This window comes from Cervus canadensis, chromosome 30 (assembly GCF_019320065.1).
Source record: "Cervus canadensis isolate Bull #8, Minnesota chromosome 30, ASM1932006v1, whole genome shotgun sequence".
Taxonomy (NCBI): Eukaryota; Metazoa; Chordata; class Mammalia; order Artiodactyla; family Cervidae; genus Cervus; species Cervus canadensis.
Window position 1 is genome coordinate 34,230,882 of NC_057415.1, and position 12,713 is coordinate 34,243,594.

The following is a 12,713-nucleotide window of genomic DNA, read 5'->3' on the forward strand; positions in this document are numbered from 1 at the left end:
TCCAATACTTTGACCACCTGATTTGAGGAGCTGACTTATTAGAAAAGTCCCTGATGCTGGGAAAGATTGAAGGCTGGAGGAGAAGGGGACGACAGAGGACAAGATGGCTGGATGGCATCACTGACTCAATGGACATGACTTTGAGCAAACTCTGGGAGACCATGAAGGAAAGGGAAGTCTGGCATGCTGCAATCTATGGGGTTACAAAGAGTCAGACACGACTGAGCAACTGAACAACAAGATTTAGCATAATAGTAATGTTATATTGTGGTAACGACCTTCAAATTTCAGTGGCTTACCACCATAATGATTTCTTTCTCAAACCAAACTGCCCATCACAAATTGCCTGAGGACTCTAGACTCTGGATCATCATTCTCTGGGACCAGGTGGAAGAAGTAGTCATTGAGTGCTGACAAAGGGATAGATGGATAAATTGCATATTGGCTCTCAGAATTGCCAAGGAATGACATGCCATTGCTTCTACCAACATGCTACTGGCCAAGCAAGTCACATGATCACAACCAACGCCAAGGTAGGGGTGTGGGTGGTTGGGTGTAAAGAGCAAATTTATTGTTTGAATCTAAAGGTTGCATAATTTCGATTTGAACAGGAAGAGGGGATAAAGGAAAAGCGTGATAAGACCAGTCAGTCAAAGGAACAGAGTAAGCACAGCACCTATTGTGTGCCCCAAGGGAAAAGCAGAAATAAAGGCATATGTTATAGAAGATTTTCCCAGTCTTTTAGTTTTTCATACCCAAATCTTCATGGAATACTTGTATCTCTCAGTACAATGGGGGGTTCTTTTGGCAGCTCTTTGGGGGAAATTTTCAGTTTACATTAAAAAATATTGTGCAACATTTTTAACAGTCTGGGGAAAGTTTGGATTATAATTCACATACAATTGGATTATAGTCCGATACTTTGGGCACCTGATGCGAAGAACTGACTCGTTGGAAAAGACCCTGAGGCTGGGAAAGATAGAGGGGAGGAGGAAAAGGGGACGAAAGAGGATAAGATGGTTGGATGGCATCACCGACTCAATGGACATGAGTTTGAGTAAACTCCGGGAGTTGGTGATGGACAGGGAGGCCTGGCAAGCTGCAGTCCATGGGGTTGCAAAGAGTCAGACACTACTGAGCGACTGAACTCACATACAACTGAGAGAACCTCAGAATTATCACCAAAAGTGGTGTGCATCTCTGATGGTCTAAGAAAAGCATCCCAGGCTTAGGTGAACACAAAGCAGTCCTGTTAGTTTTTGGTAATGAAATAATGCGTTAAGCTTTTTGTGTCCCAACATTACAATTTACTGTTTATTCAATTATAAGTACTTAATGTGACTGTGTGGATCACAATAAACTGTGGAAAATTCTGAAAGAGATGGGCATACCAGACCACCTGACCTGCCTCTTGAGAAACCTGTATGCAGGTCAGGAAGCAACAGTTAGAACTGGACATGGAACAACAGACTAGTTCCAAAATAAGAAAAGGAGTACTCAAGGCTGCAATATTGTCACCTGCTTATTTAACTTATATGCAGAGTACATCATGAGAAATGCTGGGCTGGAGGAAGCACAAGCTGGAATCAAGATTGCTGGGAGAAATATCAATAACCTCAGATATGCAGATTGACACCACCCTTATGGCAGAAAGTGAAGAAGAACTAAAAAGCCTCTTGATGAAAGTGAAAGAGGAGAGTGAAAAAGTTGGCTTAAAGCTCAACATTCAGAAAACTAAGATCATGGCATCTGATCCCATCACTTCATGGGAAATAGATGGGAAAGCAGTGGAAACAGTGACAGACTATTTTTTTGGGCTCCAAAATCACTGCAGATGGTGATTGCAGCCATGAAATTAAAAGACACTTAGTCCTTGGAAGGAAAGTTATGACCAACCTAGACAGCACATTAAAAAGCAGAGACATTACTTTGCGAACAAAGGTCTGTCTAGTCAAGGCTATGGTTTTTCCAGTGGTCATGTATGGATGTGAGAGTTGGACTGTGAAGAAAGGTGAGCACTGAAAAATTGATGCTTTTAAACTGTGGTGTTGGAGAAGGCTCTTGAGAGTACCTTGGACTGCAAGGAGATCCAACCAGTCCATCCTAAAGGAGATCAGTCCTGGGTGTTCATTGGAAGGACTGATGCTGAAGCTGAAACTCAAATACTTTGGCCACCTCATGAGAAGAGCTGACTCATTGGAAAAGACCCTGATGCTGGGAGGGATTGGGGGCAGGAGGAGAAGAGGACGACAGAGGATGAGATGGCTGGATGGCATCACTGACTCGATGGACATGAGTTTGAGTAAACTCCAGGAGTTGGTGAAGGACAGGGAGGTATGGCATGCTGCGATTCATGGGGTCGCAAAGAGTTGGACACGACTGAGCAACTGAACTGAACTGAACTGAATGTGGACTGCAAGGAGATCCAACCAGTCCATCCTAAAGGAGATCAGTCCTGAGTCTTCATTGGAAGGACTGATGCTGAAGCTGAAACTCCAATACTTTGGCCACCTGATGTGAAGAGCTGACTCATTGGAAAAGATGCTGGGAAAGATTGAGGGCAGGAGGGGAAGGGGATGACAGAGGATGAGATGGTTGGATGGCATCACTGACTCGATGGACATGAGTTTGGGTAAACTCTGGGAGTTGGTGATGGATAGGGAGACCTGTTGTGCTGCGGTCCATGGCATTGCAAAGAGTCAGACACAACTGAGCGACTGAACTGAACTGAATGTGTCTTACTCAGATTTTTGGAAACTATTGGGAAGTTTTGGGTTCTGTGTAACACATCACAGTTTTTTCTACTTAAAATTCCAAGTGTTTGTGAGGATCTGCAGGAATAGGAACTCTCATACACTGTTGATGAATATGTAAAATGGCACAACCACTCTAGAAAAAATTGTCAGCTCCTTTCAAAAATTAAATATACACTTACTATATGACCTAGCCATTCCATTCCTTGGTATAAACCAAGAGAAATGTAAACATATGTTCATAACAGTGTTTGTAAATGCATATTTATAGTAGTTATTTGTAACAGCCAAGAACTAGGAAACAACCTAAATGTCCATCAGCATCAAGAGGAATAGGTGAACAAATTGTTGTGTGTTCATGCAATGAAGCACTGTGTGTGTTAGTTGCTCAGTCGTGTCCACCTCTCTGCCACCTAATGGACTGTAGCCTGCCAGGTTACTCTGTCCATGGAATCTTCCAGGAAAGAATACTGGGGTGGGTTGCCATTTCCTTCTCCATCAGTGGACCACTATTCAGCAACAAAAAAGAAAAGAATGTTGATAAACACGACACGAATGAATCTCAGAATAATTAAGCCAAGTGAAAGCAGAACAACAAAATAGTACATACTGACAGCTGCATTTAAATAAATCTCTAGAAGATGCAAACTCTAGAGACAGAAAATGGAAACATGGTTACCTGGGGCTTGGGTGGCAATGTGGGGGGAAAGGATTACCAAGCGACAGAGGATATTTTGGGGGATCACGAAGATATCCCCTATCCTGACTGTGGTGATGGTTTCATGGAGGCATCTATGTAAAAACATCAGATTTAAAGATGTGCAGTTGATTGTCAATTATACCTCAAGAAAGCTATCATTAAAAAATAGCAAATAATTTTCTGGTTAGCATTTTCACACAGAATCTCTGATTTTCATAAACCTGATTTTCATTTTTAATGGTCAGTGGGAAATGCCTATATTTGGAGGTTAGAATGCGTGACTTCCCCACATTGCACTGACTCACTGCCTCAGAGAGCAGGCTGGAGGAGCCCTGGGCTATTGTGGGTGGACGGTGCTTCCTTAGATCCTAAAGGTACTGGAGTTGCTGGGTAAGCGAAGACCCCAAATTCACTCACTTTCAGCCAGATGCTTCTTCCCCACCAGGCCCTAATTCTGAGGTCCAAATTCTGAACATACCTAGGAGGGGTCCTGGGCCCTGGTAGGTGAAGTTCCCAGTTCCCAAACACATTGAGGGCTGCCTCTAATCAGCAAGCAGCAGAGATCAACCAACCACTTGCTGGCTCCAGGTTTTGCCAACACAGGGCTCCTGCAGGCTCTAATTCTAAGCTTTGCAACTCCTGCGTGGAGAGGTCTGGGGAATTCTAGACACCCAGGTTCTAAAAACATCTGTGCCAGCCTCATACGTCCCGATCAACCCACAGCCCTCTTGGGGTGCCTTCCCCTACATGCTCTGCATTGACTTAGTTTCTCTGGCTCGCAGAGAGTCTTAGGAACCCCAGCAGAAGTCCCCAGGCCCCAGACTTTCAGGAAGAGGCCTTCCAAAGTGGCCCATGTGACCTCTTTGTACTTCACTCAGCCCTGGCCACTTGGGCACTGGATAGTGTCAGTCGCTCAGTTATGCCAGAATCTTTGCAACCCCATGGATTGTAGCCCACCAGGCTCCTCTGTCCTTGGGATTCTCCAGTCAAGAATACTGGAGCGGGTAGCCATTCCCCCTTCCAGGGGATCTTCCTGACCCAGGGATCGAACCTGGGTCTCCTGCATTCTAGAATTCTAGTTCACAGATGTGTGGGGGAACTAACTCATTCCATCTTTACATAAGCATTTTTTTTTTCAGCTTTTGCTATACTTTAGAATAACCAGGGAACTTTAAAAATTCTTGATACACAGGACCTATGGAACTTCCATTCACTTTCACTGATTAAAGCAGGGCACATCTAATTTCAATGTGCTCAGGAGAAATGTAAATTTTTGGTGGACAACACAAATATCACAGCCCTAGAGGAATAGAAAATTAGAAGAAAGCAATGACCAAAGATGATGGCCCAATTGTTTTACAGATACATTGTCTATAATTTAAATGATAGTCTCTAAAGAAGAGAGCCTCCCAAAGCTATTTGAATCATTTTCAGGTAGAAAACTCCCTTATATATTTTATGAAGTTAGTATTATCTTAAATAAAAATCTGATAAGAATTGTTCAATAAAAATACACTGTGGATGAATTTCAATGATGGAGATAGATAAAAAATTATAATTATTAGCAAAATGAATCAAGAAATGTATTAAAAGCATAATAACAGCAAACACTTCAGATAGTACTTACTGGGTATGAGGCACTGTTCAAAATGCTTTGCAATATTTACTAATATAATCTTCACAACAATCTATTATTTGGTAATTACTGGACTTGCCAGGTGGCACAGTGGTAAAGAATCTGCCTGCCTGTGCATGAGAGCCAGGTTCCATTTCTGGGTCAGGAAGATCCTGGGAGGAGGAAATGGCAACCCACTCCAGTACTCCTACCTGGAGAATTCCATAGACAGAGGAGCCTGGCAGGCTACAGTCCGTGGGGATGCAAAGAGTCAGACATTACTGAGCAACTGAGCTTGAACACAAGCACTTCTAATAAAGAATTAGGGGATGCTTCCATACCAAAAATAGGAAAAACTATGCACTTCCATTTGTGGCCACAGGTACCTGGTCACCAACCACTGACTGAGCCTGCATTATTATTATTCCCCTTTTACAAACAGAGAAGATATAAACGGATTCTTATTCTATTCCTTGCCTTACAGCTGAGATGAAAAAGTGCAGTGAAAGAGAAATGAGAGCAACAACACAGTGGCCAGGGGAAGCTTTTTACAAATCTTTTCCTGGCCTTAAAGCAGTGGGGAGATGTGGGCATAGCTGTCAGTTTGGGGAAGAGGTATAGCAAAGGTCAGTTTCCATTCCAATCCCAAAGAAAGGCAATGCCAAAGAATGCTCAAACTACTGCACAATTGCACTCATCTCACACCCTGGTAAAGTTGCCTGGGAGTGTTTAACAGGAGGATTCCTACATGCTGTCTCTCATGAGGCCTTTGTCCCTCTTCAGCAGAGCAACATGCTACTCCCAGGAACTGAGGTCACTGTGTGAGACAGGCTTGGGTCTCCTTTAGTAAACATTCTCTTCATGACAAAACTGCTTAGTTTCGCTCCCCTTTCTTGAGATATGGATTGTCTCCTGACCTCGTGACCATTATTATCCCTTGGTAACGGTTGCTGTAGGTTTGGTTTTCTGATCTCTATCATTGTCGAAAGAAATTTCTTGTACCACAGCCTATATATACTCACAGAAAAATCATTAAAGCACCTCTGCTCCATCACAGCTTAGCTCCCCGTGTCTTTTCTCTCTCTCTTTCTCCAGCTGATTCCCTGGAGTGTGGAGACCCGTCATGCTCACTTTCCTTCCTGGGCTTCTAAGACCCTCTCAAGAAGGCATTCTGTGCCTTCACCCCCTCGAGAGGGTGCCTGATGCCTTCACGAGTGATGCAAGTCCTGTGTCAAGGGCTTTATTGGTTTTCTGAGTAAACCAGGAAATATCAGCCTCTTTCTATTTTACTTTATCATTGACTCTGGACCACCAGGTTCCGGGCCATTAAAGGACCCCAACAGTAAAGTAATGCTTAAAATTCTCCAAGCCACGCTTCAGCAATATGTGAACCGTGAACTTCCAGATGTTCAAGCTGGTTTTAGAAAAGGCAGAGGAACCAGAGATCAAATTGCCAACATCCACTGGATCACTGAAAAAGCAAGAGAGTCCAGGAAAAACATCTATTTCTGCTTCATTGACTATGCCAAAGCCTTTGGCTGTGTGGATCCCAACAAACTGTGGAAAATTCTGAAAGAGATGGGAATACCAGACCTCCTGACCTGCCTCTTGAGAAATCTGTATGCAGGTCAGGAAGCAACAGTTAGAACTGGACATGGAACAATAGACTGGTTCCAAATAGGAAAAGGAGTACGTCAAGGCTGCATATTGTCACCCTGCTTATTTAACTTATATGCAGAGTACATCATGAGAAACGCTGGGCTGGAGGAAGCACAAGCTGGAATCAAGATTGCTGGGAGAAATATCAATAACCTCAGATATGCAGATGACACCACCCTTATGGCAGAAAGTGAAGAAGAACTAAAAAGCCTCTTGATGAAAATGAAAGAGGAGAGTGAAAAAGTTGGCTTAAAGCTCAACATTCAGAAAACTAAGATCATGGCATCTGGTCCCATCACTTCATGGCAATTAGATGGGGAAACAGTGGACACAGTGGCTAACTTTATTTTTCTGGGCTCTGAAATCACTGCAGATGGTGATTGCAGCCATGAAATTAAAAGACACTTAGTCCTTGGAAGGAAAGTTATGACCAACCTAGACAGCACATTAAAAAGCAGAGACATTACTTTGCCAACAAAGTCTGTCTAGTCAAGGCTATGGTTTTTCCAGTGGTCATGTATGGATGTGAGAGTTGGACTATAAAGAAGGCTGAATGCTGAAGAATTGATGCTTTTGAACCATGGTGTTAGAGAAGCCTCTTGAGAGTCCCTTGGACTGCAAGGAGATCAGTCCTAGGTGTTCATTGGAGGGACTGATGCTGAAGCTGAAACTTCAATACTTTGGCCACCTGTTGTGAAGAGGCGACTCATTTGAAAAGACTCTGAGGCTGGGAAAGATTGAGGGCAGGAGGAGAAGGGGATGACAGAGGATGAGATGGTTGGATGGCATCACCGACTCAATGGACATGGGTTTGGGTGGACTCCGGGGGTTGGTGATGGACAGGGAGGCCTGGTGTGCTGCGGTTTATGGGGTCACAAAGAGTCAGACACGACTGAGCGACTGAACTGAACTGAACTATAGTAATATATGTATTATACAAGATGACCATGAATGTAGGAATTTCTTTGTTTCTTTTGACTTAAGACTCATATATGTTTACAAGAATCTATGAGTCAGGAACTTACCTGCCAGTCCAGTGGTCAGGGAGCTAAGATCCAAGATGCCTCTGAGCCAAAAAACCAAAACATAAAAACAGAAGCAATATTGTAATGAAGTCAATGAAGACTTTAAAAATGGTCCAAGTCAAAAAAAAAAAAAAAATCTTAAAAAAAAGCGTGAGTCAAATTAGGCAAACTGATTTGAGGAAACAGAAAACAGTAAAGCCCAGGCACAGGTGTCTCCTGAGCTCCCCTCACACAGTCCCTCCTTTTCTTCTGAATCCTGCAAATCTGCTCTTCCATTTTTACCTGTATATTTAGAGACCTCTAGTGCCTTCAGTACTCTTGCCTGGAAAATCCCATGGACGGAGGAGCCTGGCAGGCTGCAGTCCATGCGGTCGCACAGAGTCGGACACGACTGAGTGACTTCACTTTCACTTTTCACTTTCAAGCACTGTAGAAGGAAATGGCAACCCACTCCAGTGTTCTTGTCTGGAGAATCCCAGGGACCGGGGAGCCTGGTGGGCTCCCGTCTATGGGGTCGCAGAGTCAGACATGACTGAAGCGACTTAGCAGCAGCAGCAGCAGTGCCTTCAGCTCACTCAGAGTCAACTCAGAAGATTGGGTCACATTCCAGAAACATCCTTCTCCCTCCATCTGGCCAAGTCTTGTACCAGCCATGTCAGCAGCTTCTTGAATCTTTTTTCAAGACCCCCAGAAGGCTGGACAAAAATGGAGAGGGACTAGCCCTCTGACCAGGTTGTAAGAGGTGGGGAGGAAGGGTCATGGATTCTCTGCTCTTCTCTAAGTCTGACAGCTAAACCTGTGTGTGTGTGTGGGGCCTAGACAACTAGACCCCCATATATTCAGGGCCTAGTGTTTTGTGAAGAGATTTTCTGAACCAATTGCCTTAGAGTCCCCATCTTTAGAATGTGCTAAAGGCCCCACATTCTTTGGTCTGAGCTAAAACTCATGCAAATATTACCAACAGACAAGGGAGAAAGAAGATGGGTTCCCCAGTCTTTCTGGTGCAGGAAAGATTATGGAGATTATTATTATTCCCCCACTTATGGAGGAAACAAACATGGCGTGCCTGCTTGTGTCATGCTGAGCACTCTTTCACCTGTTGGTACCGCAGAGAATAAACGAAACTCCTTGACTTCAACACGTTTACATTCTAGAGGCAGTGGGTACAGGCAATAAACAGATAAATATGAGAGGCCCATCAGGAAAGGTGGGGAAAAGAGTGCTATTTAGACTTGGGGTGTGGAGGAGTCACGCAGGGGCCAGGAGGCCGTGAGACAGTGGGTCATGCAGGTATCTGGGAGATGAGCATTTCACACAAAGGAAGCAGCAAGGACTGGGATCCAGAGATGGGCTTGCTCAGGGGGTGTCTGAGGAAAGCTGTGTGAGGAACTAGTTCAGGTTTAATAGAAACATGGGGAAAGGAAGGTAGCTGTGTTAGGTTGTGGGAATTCTGGCGGCTGGATAATCCCTGAGAGCGCTACTAACTAGACCTTGTTTCCCAGGCCAGGCTCTCCTCAACAAACTGGCCCTCCATTCTCTGTCTTCTTACCAAGTTGTTAGCCAGTAATTGTCTATTATTGGTGAGGAGATAGATGGACTTCAGGTTAGACATTTACAACCAGCCTCCAATTACAACTGCCCCACATCATGGGGCACGAAGATGTGGGCTTCAGGCTGAATATTTTTTAGCAGGAAAGTGTTAACATTTCCTGAGACAAGAGATGGATGGGCTCCAGTTAAGCCATTTCCAGTCAGCCTCTTGTTTACCCTCCGAAATGGAACTAACTACAGCAACAGGGTAAATAGCCAGTGTTTATCTCTTATAAACACCTTAAGGGAATAGTCATATCAAGGACAGAGAGGCAAAATCCTATTTGAGTTAAGGATTAAGGGATCTCGGACTTCCTTGGTGGCTCAGACCAAAGTAAATCATTTGCCTACAATGTGGGAGACCCAGGTTCAATCCCTGGGTTGGGAAGATCTCCTGGAGAAGGAAATGGCAACCCACTCCAGTACTCTTGCCTGGAAAATCTCATGGACGGAGGAGCCCGGTAGGCTACAGTCCATGTCGGACACTACTGAGCGACTTCACTTTCCTTCCTTTAAGGGATCTCAGCTCCCACCTCTTTCAGAACAAGGAAGACACTACACACGCACAGAAAGTCTCCCCGTGGGTCAAAAGTCAAAGAATGTTGCCAGGCCATAATGAGTCTTGCTTTACCCAGAAGCCTTCACTTCAAGATCCATCTTGGCTGAGGGGTGTTTGCATATTCAGGGAAGGGTCCTAGCATAGGTCAGGTGTGGAAAAAGAAAGCAGATAATTGGCCTGAAGGAAGACAAAGACATGGAAGAACTGCCCTTTATAAATGACTTAACTACCTCTTCACTGTTCTCCACACTAGGCCGATGTCCACACCCCTTCTCTCCGGGTGTGCATCTCTGCCTTGCTTCTGGCTCATCTAAACAAACTGTTTCTCTGTGTGCTGTCCCACTTGTTGCTCTGCTATGTCTCGCAATAAACTTTGTACCTGCATTTATAGTTTCTACCTCTGTGATAAATGCATTCTCACTGAGGGCAAAGATCCAGGGGGAAATAGCTTCTAGCCTCTAGCCCTTGCTTGTCTGGGGGCTAGGATCCCTGGTTCCCATCCAAGCTACCCAGGTTCAATCCCTGGGCAAGGGAATTCAGATCTCCCTTTATGCCTCCACTCCCTGCTGCCTCTCTGAGATCATTATTACCAAAATAGAGTTATCACACATTTTGAAACCAACGAAACAATGCTTCTGAAGTGTTAATTTTTAAGGACAGCATCTAGTATCCTGATTGGCCCACCTCTGGGAGCAGACAGTTTCTACTCAAGTTCTGTCCTGGGACAAGAGAATCAAGTGACAAAGTCTTCTAAGCCAAGAATAGAGATTTATAGTCTTCAATAATTGTCCCTGAAACTTCAAAGTAACCTCAGGGTGTCCTGGTTTGATGTTTACTCTGGAAGTTAATTTGGCATTTATCTAAATTTCCTCCATTCAGGTTGAAGTTGTTCATAATATTTGAAGGGTTGTGGTAACAGAACAACTTAAAATATCTCCTTAATCCACAGTCCTATAATTTCAAGCCTACTTTATTGAAAGCATTCTGAGGGGTTCCTTTCAAGAAACTTGTTTATTTGGGAGAAATTGTGGTACAAATAACTATAGTAAATAATAGTTGGGGAAAGGCCATGATGTAGAAAAGGGAGTCAGAAGACATTTCCTAAAAGAGTCAGATAGTAAATACTTTAGATTTTATAGGCCAAGAGTCAAAAGTGATTATGTATTATAGATACTAATATAGCAATAGTAATAGAGAGGCTTCCCTGATAGCTTAGTTGGTCTCCTGCTGCCTGCAATGCAGGAGACTCTGGTTCAATTCCTGGGTCGGGAAGATCTACTGGAGAAGGGATAGGCTACCCACTACAGAGACATTACTTTGCCAACAAAAGTCCATCTAGTCAAGGCTATGGTTTTTCCAGTAGTCATGTATGGACGTGAGAGTTGGACTGTAAAGAAAGCTGAGCACTGAAGAATTGATGCTTTTGAACTGTGGTGTTGGAGAAAACCCTTGAGAATCCCTTGGACTGCAAGGAGATCCAACCAGTCCATCCTTAAGGAGATCAGTCCTGGTTGTTCATTGGAGGGACTGATGTTGAAGTTGAAACTCCAATACTTTGGCCACCTGATGCGAAGAACTGACTCCTTTAAAAAGACCCTGATGCTGGGAAAGATTGAAGGCAGGAGGAGAAGGGGCCAACAGAGGATGAGATGGTTGGATGGCATCACCGTCTCAATGGACATGAGTTTGAGTAAACTCTTGGAGTTGGTGATGGACAGGGAGGCCTAGCGTGCTGCAGTCCATGGGGTCACAAAGAGTCAGACAGGACTGAACTGATGACTGACCTACTCCTGTATTCTGGCCTGGAGAATTCCATGGACTGTATAGTCCATGGCGTTGCAAAGAGTTGGACACAACTTTCACTCACAGTAACTTTCACAACTTTCATTTCATAGTAATACAGAAAACACATTTCATCATTTTCTGATACAATCTGAAATATAATATTGAGTACAGTTTTGAAAAAACACACATCTATTAAAAAAAAGAATGAAATTATGTTTTGGAATAAAATTTTGCTTAAGTGAGGTTAAAGTGAATGTTTCTAAGATTACATCAATTGCAAATGTTCTTGGATCATGGGTTATACACGAACAAGCACTTAGCTGAATTTGGCCTATGTGCCATAGTTTGCCAACCCTTGGTATAGAAAATATGGTATCAATGGCTAAAGTATTCCTGGAGGTTCTGCCTAGAGTATGAGTAGGAAAGAAAAGAGAGAGGTGTAAAGGTTGGAAGAGATACATTGACATTACTTGCAGATAATATGATCATATATAGATACCTGTAAAACCAACTGAATCCACAAGGTATTAAGACTAATTTTATTATAACTAATGAAAAATTTCATCAAGGTTGCTAGAAAGATCAACTTAAAAAAATCAATAACATCTCTCTATGCCAGCAAAAACTCTGATAATAACTAAAGGGTGAAAAAACAATACTGCTAAGTCACTTCAGTCGTATCCGACTCTGTGCGACCCCATAGACGGCAGCCCACCAGGCTCCCCCGTCCCTGGGATTCTCCAGGCAAGAATACTGGAGTGGGTTGCCATTTCCTTCTCCGATGCATGAAAGTGAAAAATGAAAGTGAAGTTGCTCAGTCGTGTCTGACTCTCAGCAACCCCATGGACTGCAGCCTACCAGGCTCCTCCGTCAATGGGACCCTCCAGGCAAGAGTACTGGAGTGGGGTGCCATTGCCTTCTCCTCTCTGTCTCCTAGGCCAGAGCTATTTTCACCAGAATATATAGAAAAAACAATACAGATAAACATAAAAACTGAAATATCAATATACAGGAATTAACAAACAAG